The 18,939-nt window shown below is 40.7% G+C and overlaps 1 long non-coding RNA gene across 1 annotated transcript; it reads right to left on the reverse strand.

Moving 5' to 3' along the window:
- Positions 1-385: 385 nt before the first annotated feature.
- LOC103648815 (uncharacterized) lies at positions 386-1,077 on the reverse strand. Its single transcript, XR_002267600.1, has 4 exons — positions 1,016-1,077; positions 733-936; positions 609-624; positions 386-439 (listed from the first exon to the last, which is right to left on the reverse strand). It is a non-coding gene; the product is annotated as an uncharacterized lncRNA (long non-coding RNA).
- Between the last annotated feature and the right edge of the window lie 17,862 nt (positions 1,078-18,939).

Genomic DNA, 18,939 nt, shown 5'->3' on the forward strand with positions numbered 1-18,939 from the left:
CATATCCTGTCTTAAGGCTCTAACCTCTTGCTCAGACTGACTGCGAGCTTGCAATGCCATTTGAAGCTTTGTTGATATTTTCATTTGAGTTCCAGGGGTGCTTACATCTTGTGGAGTTAGTCCTAAGCCTAAACCACGAATACGACCTCTTGGTTCTTTCTCTCCAAAAACATGTGCATATAAATCACCATCTTCAATACATCTGTCCTTCAGTTCTGGGTTCTCAGCAACAGCTTCTTCAAATTTATTCTTAAGAGGACCACACATATATTATATTTTGTTTACTTATATTTTAATTATTACATAAATCAAAAATATGTGTACTCACAATGAATATTTCTGCTCCAGGTAGAGGCACAATATCCCCTTCTTTGTTCTTACACGTGTGTGTTCTAACATATATTTCATCTCTTCTCGCAGGGCGTCCTTGTTGCTCGGCCTACAAGAAAAAATGATTTGGTCCCGTAATTGACTAGATTTTTCATAAATTGAACTAATGATTATACAAACTAGTGATTATAATTTTTTTACCAGTTCATGCCCCACACGAGCATAACTCTTGCTGCCAGCTGCATGCGACATAGTCAGCTTTGAACGATTATCTTTACCTCTGTTTGTACGAACCTACAACATAAATATGAATCTATCAAAACAATAATACAAATTCATTCATACAATAGTTTAATGAAGGTTTATATCTCAAAAAAGAATTCAAAACAAATCAGCTTGTACCTCGGCTTCTGGAGACATCCAATAAGTTATCAACCACTCCTAATCAGATTCTTTCACCCTTTCATCCCTTTTAGCAATAAGCTCTTCAAAACTCAATGTTTCATCAAAATATTTGTTCTTTAGGTCAGCCTTAAACTCTCTCCACTTTTTTGCTGCAGATGTTATAACATAATCTATACCAGATTCATCCACTTCATAGTATTCCTGTTTCAACAAAAATGTAGTTGATTACCAAATCTACTGACAATAGGCTAAGACAAATTATCTCACTAAATCAGATTACCTTCACTTTTGTCCATAACTCAAACTTCTTTTTAGAATCAACTAGTCTCCAATCCTCACAAGAAACAGGGATATTTTCCTCACCAAAGTTCCTATGAAATTACCAAACTCTTTGCTATTCCTACCAACTGGTTGTCCATATTCATTAAGGGTAATGCAGATTTTAGGCCCACCACTACTTGAATATATGTTCTTCTTCAAGGTTGGGCCCCTTCCTTTCCTTATATTTTGATGCCCAATAGGTTGCTCTGCTTATTAAAGGAGATAAAACAGATGAAAACCTTTGTTGATAACTATTTTCAAAATTGCTACAATAAATTTAAAGTTTGTTTGATTTTTACCTTCATCATTGATGGGATTTTCAGATTCTTCATCAACAATATCCCTTTCAGTCCTTGATCGCAAAGTAGGTCCATTAGTTGAAGTTGCTAATGTCCTTGTCTACACTCAAAGAAATGAAAACATTAAAACTTAAGGTTCAGAAATTAAAGCAGTCAACCAATTGCCAGTGAAGCAGCAGAAATTTCAAGCAGTAATATAGCTGTAATATAATATAGCTGTAGCATGACAGCAATACACTATACCTGTCTAGCAGTAATATACCTATATAGCTGTAGCATGACAGTATAGCTGTAATATACCTGTATAGCTGTAGCATGACAGTAATATAGCTCTATGCGAACCCCTGAATTCAGTTATGCTTGGTTTAGGTTTAAGTTTTATTTAGCTGAATTCGAAGGGTGCACCTTTGGGTAATATAAAATATAAATAATGTTTTCTGAAGTAAGTAATTTATTTTATATAGGTTTGCAGACTTTAGTTATGCTTGGATGAGATTTAGGTTTTATTTAGATGGTTCTTAAGGAAACTATCATCTTCATGCAATGTGTATAGGTTTCAGCTGATGAATGAGAGCTCAACATCAAATGTTTGAACTGCACAGTTTAGTGCCACACGTTGATCACGTGAAACAAGTTTTTTCACTTTGGAAAGCTTGGTGGTTGTTGCAGAGCAAGCCGGTTCTCAACATGGCTCTCATATTTTGTTTTTCATTTAGTATTATGATGACTTAACATCAAGCACTATCCTGAATGCTGAATGTTCCTGACATGATTTATTGAGTGAAGACCAAACTGATCAACGAGGTACCTCCAATCTGAAGACCAAACTGAAGACCAAACTGGCCAATGGAACTGATCAACGAGGTACCTCCAATCAAGGTTGATGGTCGCATTGCTGTCTGTGAAGGGGGTAGGCACCAAAGCTCAATATGCATACTCTATTTTGTTTTGCACATTCTCAAACTGATGACCATATCATACATCTTATGTAAAACTGAGTTGAGGAGTTTATGTGCACACACATTTGTTTCACAATGTTCTGTAGTGTACTTTGTACTATCCTTGCGGGCAAAATATTACCTTTGATGATCATCCTCTTCTCGGGCGATCTTTTATTAATCTTGTCTTAGTATGGTTCATTTTTCTACAGATGAATTGTCCTCCTTTTTCAGAATCTATACAAGCTGTGTGTATTGAAGTTTTACTCTGAATAAGCATGGAACTAACTCTCAGGGCAATTTAATCAACAGATGAAGTTTTCAACATGTGGTTGAGAGGAGCTATTAAGTGCCAGCAGTGCATGGCTGACCCACACGGCAAACATGCACACATATCTCTCCAGCTCATGCTTCAACACAAATATCCCTTTTGTCCAGTTTTGAAGATAGTTCATGTGGATTTAACTAGCAGCTCTGTTCATGTGGATTTAACTAGCAGCTCGGTTCATGTGGATAGGGTACTAGCTGTCTTGAAATATATTTCAACACAATAAACAGGAATAGCTTTGATTGGTACAATATGTTTTTATAGATACTCTCTGCTATAATGTGAATAATAGAAGTTACAAACACAAAGAAAGCCAAATTTTCCTATCGGGGCAAATCTGGAGTACTCTGAGCAAAACACACTAAACACAGGGATAGTAAAATTATCATAGAACACATGCCACATGGACGAATCACACCTTAAGAAAAGTTGCCCACAGTAAGGAGGGGCAGAACAGCCAGCGCGGTCACCAGTCACAGGGACGGCTTCGAGCACCAAACTTGGACAAAGAAACTGGGGTGACTTAGGGGGTTAACACAAGCGTAAAGGGATGGTGAGCACCAAACGAAGCGATGGGGCACAGGAACAGCGAAGTTCAGCCCGAACCCGAGACTACGATAACGGAGAGTTAACAGAAACCGAGTTCTCGTGGCCTTATTGGAGCTTAATATGGAGGGAGCCAGAGCCAGCACATAGCTTCACTACTGCACGGACACCACATATGTCCAAGGGCACAGAGAAACAGTGAACGGTGACCAATAGTGTTCGGACTGGAGGCAAGCAGACAGGCAAACATCATAGTCAACAGATAGGCTTCACCTCTTCAATCCAATCCTTGGCAGTGAAACTATCCCAAGTTATCCCACCCTCATCCTGCCAGCACAAACTCTTATCCCCAGCTTACCCAGATGCATCATGAATTCATATTAACAGTTGCATCACTGCAATAGGCGGGGCTAACATCATGAATACATTATATTAACATTAAAACATTATATTAACATTAAATCAACTCCAACAAACTCATATTAACAGTTGCATATAACCTGAATTCATAACTACTTTCCAAATGCCAAAATGAAACGACAGCAATCATAAGAAATTGGAAAATGTAAATGATACAATCAACTTTTTTATGACCAACAATGCAATAGCCATGAATACGAGCATCTAATTTGCTCACCAGTTGTATGGTCAAGTTTGCACTCAAAGACGCAAACATGAGGGAATGAACTCAATACATTCAGTTATCCCTCAAGTGTGACTTTCTTTTGAAACGGGACTGCTACAAATCTTTACAGAGGTTTTGAAAGGAAACAACCAGATGATGTGAGTATGGAGGCAAAACTACAGAGAAGCATGCAACAAAGTGATCTTCAATGATAGTTGAAGCTGCTAATGTCCTTGTCTACACTCAAAGAAATGAAAACATTACTAATAATGAGGAGTACATGCCTGAGTAATAACGAGAGAATCAATAGATCTAGCATGCGAAATTGTATGGGTCGGACTGTAGCAGCTCTGTTCATGTGGATCACTAGAAAATGCCAGAAAATGGATTTAACTAGCAGCTCTGTTCATGTGGATAGGCATATTTTTCACTACACCTTAATTAGTGGTCAATAATTTAGCATTTTATTTGATTACACTGTCTACAGACAATGCATCACCAGAATCTGTTTATGAAAGGATAGGGTACTAGCTGGCTTGAAATATATTTCAACACAATAAACAGGAATAGCTTTGATTGGTACAATATGTTTTTATAGATACTCTCTGCTATAGCGCGGTCACCAGTCACAGGGACTTAGGGGGTTAACACAAGCGTAAAGGGATGGTGAGCACCAAACGAAGCGATGGGGCACAGGAACAGCGAAGTTCAGCCCGAACCCGAGACTACGATAACGGAGAGTTAACAGAAACCAAGTTCTCGTGGCCTTATTGGAGCTTAATATGGAGGTAGCCAGAGCCAGCACATCTAGCTTCACTACTGCACGGACACCACATATGTCGAAGGGCACAGAGAAACAGTGAACGGTGACCAATAGTGTTCGGACTGGAGGCAAGCAGACAGACAAACATCATAGTCAACAGATAGAAGCTGCAATAGAATTAAGTAAGAATCCGGTATATCACGACCGGAGCAAGTCCTAGTCGCTGATCCTAGAAATATGGCGATGAAGGGGGCGACGTGCAACTGGGGAGGTGGACGGCTTCATATAGCCGATGTAATCTTTTTCAGTATTATTAGTATGCAAGACTGAAAACTGCAAAGGCACATTATATTCTTGGTACATATCAAGCCAATTTGAGGTGGTTTGGAATTGGCATGAAATGAAAGTCTGAACCAAAATGAAAGTCTGAACCTTAAGTTTTAACTGGCATGGACGACTGAGAATGAAATTACAAGCAGTAATGCTAACTGGTGTTGGTCACTGTTCTTCGTCACTGCTCACTAGTGCTGGTCTAGAGACAACAGTACAAGAACTGAAAGTCTGAAACTGAAATATTGAAAACAGTACAAGAAGTAGAGACTACAGAATGCACAGGTTAATTTATATGCCTATGGCAGAAAATTCTAGTTCCTTCTATAATTCTAGTTCCTTCTACAAGAAAGAAAATTCTAGTTCCGCATGTATTGAGATAGATTGTGGTACTATTAAATTAAATGTAAAAACATGAACTTATTAAATAGGGAAATACATTAACCTTATGTTTCTTATTGGCTCGATGTGATCCATTTGCTTCTTCATTAACCATAGTACTAGGTACATGGAGATTAAGAGATCTCATCCTCTTCAAATTTTCTTTTATGTTGGTAGCCCTTTGTAGTTCATATTCATTGACCTCCGTTTCTTTACCCATTCCTCTTCCTCTTACAAACTTTCCTCCTGAATCAAAACATAAAGAGATTACAATCAAGATTCAAGACAAAGAGATTACAACGTAAAATGAAACATTTTTGCGTAAACGGATATAAACATATCTTACTTGCTAGGTTGGTTTTCGGCAATCATTATTCCATCTATATCAGTCCTAACACAACTACGACCAATAGATACATTAACTTGTGTGTGTGCGTCCAAATCTGGCAAGAAAGAACCTATTTCTGTACTATTGTCTAGCCTTTCTTCCATATCATACATGTCACGTTGTTTTGACTTTAAAACAGCAAACCAATCAGCATCAATAGGATCTTGCACATAGTAAACTTGAGTTGCCTGAGATGCAAAAATAAATGGCTCATCTAATTCCTTGTCACCGGTATTGAATAAATGCTTGAAGTTGATCATTGTCACCCCAAACTTGTCTATTTTGACCCATTTGTCTCGTACTCGGTTATCAATCCAATCACATTTGAACAATACTATTTTTCCCTGGTGATGGTAGTTCAGCTCAAGAATGTCTTTTATAACACCATAATAAGTTTTGCTCATTGATACTGGGTTATTATTGTTTGTCCCATCAAAACTTGTTGCATGTGCAACTAGGGCTACACCACTACACTGCACTGACCTACCCACATCATAAGAATGTGTATGAAAATTTATCCCATTTATAGAATAACTATCATAAGAATGTGCAACCATGTTAGGCTCCTTAGATAATATTGTTATCTCCTCAGGTACTTCCTCACTCGTTGTTTCCACCTGATGATATTGAAGATTGTTATTGCACTAAAAAAATAATGTGGAACTATACTCTATATAAACATTTTCCTAGATACTTACGTGTGACTTAAACCACTCGTGAAAAGTCTCATAGTGTAAACGACTGATTGCTCTTTGATTTTGATGACCAGCAGAGTAAAGGTATTCTATATGTTTACTAAACAAACATTATAATTTAGTAATCATGAAATAAATGGATGATATTGATTATAAAATATAATGTTCAACTTACTTCAAGTAAGGCTCTATATGGTCATAGTTGAACAAGACATATCTATGTGCTTGAAGCCATGTTTTGTGGTCTAATGTGACACTACGCTTACCAACCAATCCACGACCTATGTTATGGAAGAAAGGGGTGGTATTGATTAAATCAACATTCAAGCCATCATCATTTCTTTTTTTCCGGTTAAATCTAGTTTCACCATGTAAATAGCGAGAACAGAATGTGAGACTCTCATCAAATAGATAACTTTCTGCAATTGACCCCTCTGGGTGACTCCTAGTGCGAACATGGCCCTTACATCTCATTAAAAACCTATAAAGGAGAAATGGCATATATGTTAAACCTTCCTTTGAGTAAAACTAAGTTTAATTTATTGCTAAAATATATTAAAATTTACCTCTCCACTGGGTACATATTATGAAATTGAACAGGGCCAGCAATTCTGACTTGAGTAGGGAGATGAACCATTAAGTGTACCATAATATCAAAAAAGGATGGCAAGAATATAGTCTCAAGAATGCTTAGAGTCTCAGCTATTTCTGACTCTAGCTTATGCATATCGCTTATACGAATAACTGGTGAATAGATTTGCTTGAAAATATTGCTCACACGAATCAGTGCAGCACTAACTATTTCTGGTAAAATCCTTCTCACAGCAAGTGGGAGTAAATATTGTATCAAAACATGGTTATCATGGCTTTTTAGCCCAACAAGCTTCTTCTCCTTCACATCCACATTGTTTCTTATATCTGATGCATATCCATCTGGAAATTTTACTCCTTTCAGTACCTCACAAAATAACGTCTTCTCAGACGCACTCATTGTATATGATGCTGGTGGTAAATATAACTTGTCACCCACTGGAATAGGATGAAGCTCAGTTCGAATGCCTAGGGACTGAAGATCCAAACGATATTTCAAGTTATCCTTGGACTTTCGTTGAATGCCTAGGAGGGTGTTGACAATGTTATCACACACATTCTTCTCGATATGCATGACATCTAAATTATGTCGTAACATTAAATCCTTCCAATATGGAAGCCTAAAAAAAATAGACCTCCTTTTCCATATGATAGTAGGCTCCCCTTCCTTATTTTTTGCTTTCTTTTTATGTTGGCAACCTTTCCCATGCACTGTGTGCATATTCTCTGTTTGCAATAAAACTTCCTCTCCAGAAAGTGGTCTAGGCGCTGGCCTGTCCTCAACTTTACCATCAAACGAATCTAGATCAAATCTATATGGATGGTTTGGGCCCAGGAATCTACGGTGTCCCATATAACAATTTTTTGTACCTTGTTTCAATCGTAGAGAACATTTATATGTGTGGCATTCAATACATGCTACTTCACCTGATGTAGTACATGCTGCAATGTACCCTAGGCCTGGATAATCAGATATGTTCCATATTATTGCAGCACGTAATTGAAAATACTCATGCTTTGCAGAATCGTATGTTCTCACCCCTTCAACAAACATATCTAGCAGATCATCAATTAGTGGCTCAAAATAAACATCTATATCACTACCAGGAGATCTACGGCCCGGAATTAGCAATGAGATAATGAAATTTGTTTCCTTCATACACAACCATGGTGCAAAGTTATATGGGATGAGAATAACAGGCCAAATGCTATAGCTAACATTCATGGACCTAAACGGATTAAAACCATCTGTAGCTAAAGCAAGTCTAATGTTGCGACTGTCAGAAGCAAACACTGGGTGCTTTTGGTCAAAATCCTTCCAGAGAGGTGAATCTGCAGGATGCCTTAGTAATCCATCTTGTATACGCTCCTCATCATGCCACCTCATGTCACTTGCTGTCTTAGATGATAGAAATAACCTCTGAAGCCTTCTTTTTATTGGAAAATAGCGAAGAACTTTGCATGGAACCTTGTGTACACGTTTTCCATTTAAACTTCTCCTTTTTGATTTCCAGCGTGACCTTTCACATGTGGGACATGCATCACAATTAGCATACTCCTTCCTAAACAAAATGCAATCATTTTCACATGCATCAATTTTGATATACCCGAGTCCTAGACACTTAATTACTTTCTTTGCTTCATTGAATTTTTTTGGCAATGCCAAGCCATCAAGGAAAGCCTCCATTAGTAGATCTAGTAGCATATCAAAACTTTTATCTGTCCACCCTCCAAGCAATTTCAAGTGAAGAATTCTTATTAAGAAATGCAACTTTGAGAACTTCTTACACCCTGGGTATAGCTCTTGGGTATTATCTATCACTAACTGATTGATGGCTTCTAAATCTACATCAGTTTCATCAGAACCATCAGATACTTCAAAATCCCCTTTATCATCTAGACCACCAGCCATGTCTTGAACCAAATTGGCTAAGTCATCTTCATCTGAATTGTTTGCAGCCTCTATATCACTATAGTCATGACTATTAATAGGCATAGAGTCTGTTTCTCCATGATAAGTCCACCTTTTGTATCCCTCTTGAAAGCCATCACATATCAAGTGTGCACGAACTTCATTTTCATCTTTCCATAGAGAATTAACACATTTTCTACAAGAACATAGAATTCTATTTCCACCTATAAAATTGCTAAACGCAAACTCAATAAATCCAGCTACCCCATCTATGTAGACCTTCGTGTGCCTATAAATATTAGGTACAAAAACGATATGTTGGTCAAAGGTGATTACTACAAAATAATGGTTTATAGAACATTGTTAGAAATATACCTAGGTTTATTCATCCACCTTTTATCCATGTTGTACCTTAAAAGATAATAAGATGAAATGTACCCTTCCTAGTTTCAAAGTAGAGGTGTAAAAAGGGGAATCATTACAAGTATCAAAGATAAAAGCTGAACTAATGATCGTCTAATTATTTTATAGCAAAATTTACTAACTACAAGTTTGCAACACATACCTCTACTAGGTTTGGTTTTAGCATTGTTTTTACACTTGTCCATTCATTTTTTTCATCTTCATTATTTAGTATTAATAATCTTCAGAAATCCATTGTGCTTTAAAAACTCATCTCAAATAAATGACAACCAATAAATTAAAAAATCAACAACGAAAAAAAGACTTTCAGGTTTCCTAGTAGAGTCATATCGTGGGGCCATGATATATAGAATTAGGAAGTCAAGAACTGCTAAAATGGCGAGTTGTAGGCTGACGCCTTGGGTTGAAAACTAGAAAACTACAAGCTGACGAGCGGAGAATTGTAGGAGCCAGAAGGCCAGCAGCAGGCGAGCAAGCAGTAGCCTGTAGGTGGCTAATGCCTAAGGCACATAGCACGAGCAAGCAGTAGCCTACAGCATAATGTCGTAATCTCATCGCCCTCACCACAACCCCCTAACTATTTGGGAATAGAAGCACTGACAAAAGAGTCAAATCGTTTGTTTCCTAATCTTGCTCAAGTTGCCTAATCGTCGTGATCACATGGGCATATGCTTTATTGGTTTACTTTATCCAAGGGTTGTTCATTGATTTCAACAATTCATGTTACTAGTAGCGCACAAGAACAGGGCCTCGTCCAGGTAACGAACGATTTAATTAGGTGTCCATCTTCTTTCTTGCATCTAGCACCTATAGCTACTGAAACGAACTTGCATCAAATGTCCATGGCTATTGATTAGTTTGTGCCAGAGAATGATTTTGGTAGAGATCTGCGGCAGAGCGAAGGTATCGCGAACCGAGTACCCCCGCCACTACCCATCAACAACAAAGATTGCACAAAAATTAAAAACCATAATTCAAAGCAGCTCGAAGTCATCCTCACCGGCAATGTCGTCCTCACCAGCAGCCCGCCCGCCTGCACCTCGCCGTGGCCTTCCCGCCCGCGCCGACCTGCTTGCCCACGCCGGCCTGCTCGCCCGCGCCGGCCTCCCCTTCTCAATCGCCGCCGCTATGCAGTTAGGTCTCGGAGACACGCGACAGCGCGCCGGCCTGCTCGCCCTTCTCTATCGCCGCCGCCTGCTCGCCCGCGCCAGCCTCGCCCGCCTGCTCGCCCGCGCGTGAACTCAATCGCGCCGCCGCCTGCTCGCCCGCGCGTGAACTCAATCGCGCCGCCGCCCTGCTCGCCCGCGCGCGCTAGCTAGGTCGTGAGTCGGCTCAGGAGTCGGGACGCAAGCGCGTGTGACATACGGCGGCAGTTTTTAAAACTGGGCAATAATATGTTCTATACGTTACGTAATACGCAGTACTCACGACGTGCTCTCGTTATTAATTATTTTTTGCTATTTAAGATCGTGACATCCATTTACCTACAAACCATTTGATGCTACTTTTTCCCGATAGACTTTGCGCCACGTATAATCTGTTTTACCGACAGATGGACTGCCACAATAGCTCGACATTATTGCCGACAGATTTGTTGACTCCAATACAATAACTACCGATAGATAGTGTGATGGGAATATTTTGTGACAGAATGTCTGTCGCAAAACGTCTATTTTTACCGTCAGTTGTTTGACGCTAAAATTGTGTCATGGTGTAGTGAACGATGATGATTTCCTCTACTGTCTACCTGACGGTAAGGAGATCAAAGTTTGCCGTGAAATGATGGATAACATGGGGTATTCGAAGCTTGAATTCGGCTTGTCTGCAATGACTAAGGATAATCTTGTAGATAGCCTTGCCTACAACAGCCTGAAGGTTTGTATACTTTGGTTTGTCATTTTGAATTTGTGTTACGATAAACTATTTTTGTGGTCTTTCTTATCGTCGTTATGTGTTCACTCTTCGTTTTCCAGGGCTTGATTCTAAGCAAGGCTCTAAAAGCCTAGAAAGATGCAGAGGATTAGAGCTGTCGAATAGCGCTTGGGAACCTTCGTTTGGAGGTCATTATATTAAGAAACGAAGCTCTTGATAAGGACAAGATCCTACTCTCTTTTGTGGAAAGATTAAAATCTAGTGAAGCCAGGCTTTCTGCCCAAGCTGAAGCTCATGAAGCTGAGGTGCAAGAGCTAAAGAAGAAGGTTGCCGAAGCAACTGAGAACTTTAATGTTGAAGTGGTGAAGCATGAAATATGTGAAATTGAAAGATCAAGAGCATAGAAGAATGTCGATGAGCTTCGTGCTGCCAAGGAAAAATGCTATGAAATATCCATGGAATGCGCTAAAAACCTAAAGAACAACTTTTCTAAAGTTGGAGCATATTTCTGCGAGCAGAAATTTATTCGTGGAAATCCTGATGAAGTCATTTAATGGATAAACAATGAGGTCAAAGCTTTCGAGGAAGTTCGTAGCAACAGAGGGGACTTTTGTGCCTTCGCCGGTGCCCGTGGGGCTATGTCCATCTTGGAGATGGTTGGTTGCGGTCATGCTAAGGCTGTAGCTCAGCCAGACTTCGCCTTCTCAGCTGATGATATTAGAAACCCTTCAGCCGAAGCTACTACCTTAGGTGGGAAATTTTATTCTGAAGTATGGCTGAATGGTGGACGAGAAATTGATGATGAAGCTATTAAAAGAAATGAGAAAGAATCTCATGATGCTTTAGAAGAAGCCAAAAGAGCTGAAGAAGCTGCCGAGCGGGCCAAACTTATAGGTATGCTCTTTATAATTCATTTTCGTAAGTTTTTCAACTTCGACACTGATGGATATTTGTGTTTCAATGTAGATGAGCTTTCTCCACCTCCCAAACCATATAACCCTGAAGTTGACCCATCCGTCAAAGAGGCGCTGGATATAATTAAAATTGCTAATGACGCTATACACGAAGCTGTCGATTGGCTTTTGAACGAATCTGCCGACAAAGTCCTTAGGGAGGACTGAAACTTTATATTTTTGCTAGTTTAATGTTCTTGAACATGATTCCTGGTTTTGTAAGAAACACTTGTAAACAATTTATATGTATGTTGATGTAATATATTTCTTTATGAAGCGTGGAACCTTTGTACATATCGTTTTTGAGCCGGGGGCGAAAAAACACCTTCCCTTCTTTTCACGCTTCAGAAAAAATCCCCCTTCTTTCGAAGCTACAGTATGTTGTTTGATTCTTGCTGTAGACGTTGCGTAGGAATAGCATTGTTAAAAGCACAAACTTCGTATGGCAGTATTGTCACAAGCATGGACCGTGCATCATTAATACTCTTTCATGAGTCTTTGCTCAAGCTGAAGGAAGAATCCTCGTTTTTTCACTACTTTTGTTGATGCAAAATGATGCATGATGTGATGTCATGGTGCAATATGATGTGATGGCGTGATGCAAATGATGTTGGCGCATAAAAGATAAGACTCTGCATCCCCTTAGGAATGACTTTGGAGTCTCTTCACCTTTTTCTTAGGTGGTATTTCAGCTCCGCCTTCCCTTAGGAATGACTTTGGAGCTAAGCTCTGTATCCCCTTACGAACAACTTTGGAGCTTCTTCACCTTTGACTTAGGTGGCATTTAAGCTCTGCATCCTTTTAGGAACGACTTTGGAGTTTCTTCACCTTTTACTTACGTGGTATTTCAGCTCTGCATTCCCTTAGTAACGACTTTGGAGCTTCTTGATCCTTTTTTGTTACACTCGATGGTGTAACCACATACTTATTACATCAAGCTGAAGGTTAAACCTCCTTGTATTGTCTTTTGAGGAGAAAATATAAAGGCAAAAAGGTAAAAATACATTGAATTAGGACACTCTCTAGTCGGAGCGATGTGCTATTTTCAGTAGATGTGCCTTGACTCGAGCACGGTGCTGTTGACTATGCGAGCTTCGGTCTCCTCCCGAGTATTGTGTTGTTGTTGTGTCTGGCGATGCCCTTCTAGTTCTTGGTTATGGACCAAGGTAGGTGCGAGTGGTGGTGGTGGTGGCAACATGGCCAAAGAAGATTGGGAATGACTCGCCGAAGCAATGGACGCCGTAGGTTGCTGATTGCCCACATACTCAGGGATACATGTGGAATAACATGAAGCAGTATGCAAGACCTGCTTCAGCTAGTTCTGCCGTGCTTCGGCTTCAATGATCTCCTACTGCTTTTGGATCGTGACTTGGCACGTCCTTGCCATGTGTCCCTTATCCTCCCCATAGAATAAGCCAAACAATCTCTTGGGCTGAGTACCAAACCTTCCTTCGAAGTTCCTCCCCCCTCTACCTCTTGGGGCAGGTGGCCTGTAGGAAGTTTGCTGCATTCCTGAAGATTGTGAGTTTTGCTGGCTGCTTTGGGTGTGGCAGAACCGCCCGAATTATTCCAGCTCAAGTGCCCAAGTCACACCTTAGAGGCCGCGACACACTTAAATTGGAATAACCCGTCAGTCCCTCAGATCTAGTCTGATAAAGCCACTCATCTAGGATCAAATACCACTAACTCACTCGATGGTGAGTCACAGAGGAATACAATAAAACAGGAAACCTCAAATTAAAGTACTGGAGTTATTACATAAATCGGAGTTTTTCAAGTAAACTGAAATAAGATCATAAGATAAATTGCAGCGGATAGTCGGTATCATCGAAAGATGAGGAATAGGGCAAGGCCTAGCCCACTACTCCTCCTACCCCTCTCCTGCTGGAGCAGCATCCCACTAGACCGTCCAACCTAGTGGCACGGTGGTAGGCCAAGTCACACCATTAACCATATCCTGAAGCGTACCTGCAAAAATTATGCCACAAGCAAGGCTGAGTATACTAATACTCAGCTAGACTTACCCGGTGTGAGGAATATACTCCTCTACCTCTAGACCATGCAACTGTTTGGCTTAGGGGTTTGGGTTGCCAAAAGCACTAGCTGAGTCTAAAATCAATTTTAGCTTTTCCATATCTAGTATCATTACTTTTAGCTAAGTTTGCTCCTTCTAAGCATATATGGTAGCAATCATTTAATACGATCAACATGTTATCTCAAGTAAAACCTTGTTTCACTTTTTACTCAATGTAGTACAAGGGGTCAAGCAGTCTCATTAGCTGCGAGAAGCAGACCATTCGAATCGAGTTTTTAAACCTTACAAGGTAAATCTAAACACACGACATGTAGGGGCACTACGTCCCCACACATATCAACCATCCCCATCGATTCCCCATTCGCGGCCAAGGCTCACCGCCATGGCATACAATGCTCCACTGACCCCGGCTGCCGCTGTGCAGTGATCGCACTTGTACCCACCATAGCTAGCATGGGAGACCCAGTCTCAGGACAAGTGAGGGGGAACGTCCGCGCCTGGCTTCACTCAGGTACTAGGTTTACCGGTTACCATATTTCCCGACATGTGTTTAGTATGTTCAAACGCTTGACTTAGGTATCCACACATTAATCCTTAGTTCCTTTTTCCTGTCTCATGGACAAGGCCTCCACCCTGGATTCAAGTCCATAGACCATCATAGATCCCGTTATCAAGATGAATACAATCAATTCCTGACCTCGCGCGAGTGCTCAAAATATCACTCGACTTCTACCAAGATCCTAATTAGCAAAGCAGCTACTCGACCTAGTATATTAGTATCCATCTCAAAAAGGAATCCTGAGTTCATGCAACTAAGGGTTTCAAGCAACTCCTACACTTAAGTGCACATTACAAGCCTACAAACATTAAGTATAGTAAAATAGTATATATAAAAACTGGTTATGCATAAAACCGGGGCTTGCCTTCAATTGCTGGGGCTGCGGGGAGATCCTCGGTGGCAGGCTCGGGAGCTGGCTCCTGATCTTCCTCGTGGATAGCTCCTTGCTCGGGAATTAGCACATACTCTCTGTCAGCGAGGTTGCAATCTAATGAATGCAATGAGTAAGATATGTATGGCATGATATGCAATTTAGCAATTATAATTGGATGGTGAAAGATTAAATTAATAAGGTAGAGCTCAATCTTACTACTCGAGATTTTTGTGGTATACTTAGCAAATTAGGGTCAAGTTTGGTTAAGCTGAATAGTCAGATTATTTTAGTGTTCCACTGATTTTACTTTTTATGTTTTAGTGAAATTTTAATAAGATTCCTAGCTGAATTCATTGGGGTGAGATTCATTATTCTTTCTAATTTATCCCTTCTTTTCTTTTTCTTTTATGCCTTTAAGCTGGGTTTGAACTACAAGCTAGTTTTATAAATTTTCAAAAATTCTGCAAAAATTTCAGTGGCATCTCACTGGTGTATAACTCTCGGGCTCAAAAATTGGAGCTTAAAAAGTGAAGGGTTCTCTCTGTACAAAATTATCAAATTTTAGGGAAGAGGGGGTGCTTTGAACTACAACCTTCCTTTAACAGTGAATTATTCCCTAAGTCTCATTTTTGCTAGTATTTAGGTGTAATAACATGGCTTTGTACCAAATTTTGGCCACTAATACTTAGTGGTTATTTTACTATGATTTTCTAAAATTTTAGGCCAAAGGGGGTGCTTTCTACTACAACTATACTTGAAAATATCAAACAACAGATTTCTAATTTTTTCTATCTTCTTCTATGTGCAAGAGCAATCATTGTAGAATTTGGCAACTTTTTGCTTAAGGGGAGAGGGGGTAGAAATTCTTGGATTATATGGTCCTTTTCATGGGGTAGGGGGTAATGGGTGTTATCTTGTATTTTTGAATAGGTTTTGTTTTTCTCTCTAGTGGTCTACTTCATCAATAATATGGCAAAAATTGTTTTTCCTACTGTTGCACAACTTTAGACTTTCTTATAATTTAATTAGAATATGGGCCAAAATCAAGTTTTAATTGTTCAACCCACTTATTATGATGGGTTGGGGTGTTTATTATTTTTGTAGTGAATTTCTAGTAGTTAGGAGTGTACTGAATTTTTCTTGCCTTTTTTGAAATGGTTCTTATATTTTTTAATCATGGTTTTCCTTGGTTTGTTATTGCCTAATAAATTATTTAACCCTATATTAGTCTTGGACTAGGTTTCTCTGTATTTTTCCTAGGTTCCACATTAATTAAGTAGTCTAGGGAAAATATTTTCATCCTCTGTTCATTAATTTCTATTGCCTTTCTTAATTTCATAAGTTTTGGACAGATATAGTTTTTAATAGATAATCTTGAGTTAATCTTATATACTGGGGTGGTCAGTATTTTTAAACAGTGCCTAAGTTGGGTATGTATCTTTATAAATTTTCTTAAGTCTAGTACATAAACATAACTATTTTTCCTTATTTTAATAAGGTTTGGGCAATTTCCTTATTTAATTCAAAACTCTAAAATTTAATATAGAAAACATAGGGTTCAATATTTTTGTTCAATAGTTCATATTATTTGGAATCCAGCAAAATTGATTTGACTAAATTTGGTTAAATATTTCTCGAGTTATGAATTTCCTAAGTTCTCTGTTCATTAAAAAGGATATTCAGAAATAGTTAAATGGAAAACTAACTTGCATCGGGGTCCCTGGCGAAAGTTTCTAAGTTTCCTTACAGACTAGTCCTCGGGTCACTATTCAAACGTGCCACTGACATTTCAGAAAACCCCCTGGGGTTTTGCTAATCCTAACCCGAGATCCTTCTCCCAATTAAACAGTACCCACGGTGGAAGAAAGGGCGGAGGGGCTTTCTGGCGGCGAGATCGCTCCGGTGAGGTGGCCGAGGGTGTACGGGAGGTCGTGACAGTCACGTCGATGTGCAGATCGTCTCCGTAGATGGTCGGAGTAGGCCGGTCCACGTGCGCAGGCGGGAGAGCTCATCGGTGGCGAGGGCTCCGGCCTATTCAGGGCGGTAGAGTTCAATTAAACTGGTCAGCGAGCTTCACTAGGTGCTAGGGAAGGTGTAGGCACAAGGATTTGGACTATGGCTTACCGGTTAGTAGTGGCCACGCGCGCAGGCGGGGAGAACAACTCCGACGAGGGTGGAACGGCTTCTCCGGTGAAGTAGCGTCTAGTTTCTTGCTTTGGGGAGCTCTACGAGGCTCTAGGGAAGCTAGCCGAGGCACGGGATTGAGTGGAGATAGCCGGGAGTGGTCTAACCATGGTGGCCGAGTGCTCGGGCTGCTTGGCGGGCGGCGCAGAGCTCGCTAGAGCTAAGTGCTGGGCTTGGGGAGTTAGGTGAGGCGCGGAGGGAGTATGGCTGAGGCTTCCCTACTCTTATAGACACAGGCGCGGTGCACGGGCGGGCGTGGACCAGCGCAGGCGCGCACGGCGTGGCACGGGTGCGCGGACTGGCGTGAACCGGACATGTCAGCCACGGTCGAGCGCGTGGAACCATTGCTTCTGCCCGTGTTCTAACGCCGATAGGGCACAGATCTTCACGAATTTGGGCAAGATCACCGTGTAAGATTTGTTCCCCCGACTGAGCTCTGTCATTTGCGTGTGGAGCCGAGCGATTTTGGGTCAAGGGCAGAGAGATGTCGCCTCGTCAATGTGCCAGTGTCACAAGGCCAAGTTCCGAGGTAAATCCCTACCAAGATCATGTCAAACGGTCGAGTCTGTGGCGGAACCACCCGAATTATTCCAGCTTAAGTGCCCTAGTCCCGCCTTAGAGGCAACGACACACTTAAATCGGAATAACCCGTCAGTCCCTCGGATCTAGTCCGATAAAAGCCACTTATCCAGGATCGAATACCACTAGCTCACTCGAAGGTGAGGCACGGAGAAGTACAATAAAACATAATACCACAAATTTAATAAGTATCATTAGTGATTACATTATCGGAGTTTCAGAAATGATAACCATAAATTTTAATGCAGCGGAAATAACTAACGGAGAAAACCGAGTAACATGGCGAAGCCTGGCCACGCTACTCCTCCTGGTCCTCTCCTGCGGAAGCAATAACCCACCTGACCGTCTATCCCGGTGGCAGGGATGGAGGCCAAGTCACACCATCAACCAAGTCAAGGAGGTACCTGCAAAAATTATGCCACAAGCAAGGCTGAGTATACTAATACTCAGCTAGACTTACCCGGTGTGAGGAGTCTACTCCTCTACCTCTAGACATGCAGCTGTTTGGCTGAGGGGTTTGGTTTGCCAAAAGCACTAGCTGAGTCTAAAATCAAGTTTTAGCTTTTCAAGTTCTAGAATAATAATTTTAGACTAGATGAGAACCTATCTATTCATACATGGTATCAAACATTATATCAATCAACATCTTTTGCCAGTATCTCATTTCCACTTATTACTCAATGCAGTACAATGGATCAAGCAGTCTCATTAGCTGCGAGAAGCAGACGATTCGAATCGAGTTTTATCCTTGCAAGGTTGCAAGGTAAACCTAAACACACGACATGTCAGGGCACTCCGTCCCCACACACGTCAACCGTCCCCATCGATTCCCCGTTCGCGTCCAGGCCTCACCGCCTTGGCATACAATGCTCCACTGACCCCGACTGCCGTCGTGCAGTGGCCGCACTTGTACCCACCATATCTAGAATGGGAGACCCAGTCTCAGGTCGCATGAGGGATAAAGTCCGCGCCCGGCTTCACTCAGGTACTAGGTTTACCGGTTACCATTTTTCCCGACATGTGTTTAGTACATTCAAACGCTTGACACAGGTATCCGCACGTTAATCCTTATTCCAATTTTGTCTCATAGACAACGCATCCCCATGGAT

Source organism: Zea mays, chromosome 2 (assembly GCF_902167145.1).
Source record: "Zea mays cultivar B73 chromosome 2, Zm-B73-REFERENCE-NAM-5.0, whole genome shotgun sequence".
NCBI classification, from domain to species: domain Eukaryota; kingdom Viridiplantae; phylum Streptophyta; class Magnoliopsida; order Poales; family Poaceae; genus Zea; species Zea mays.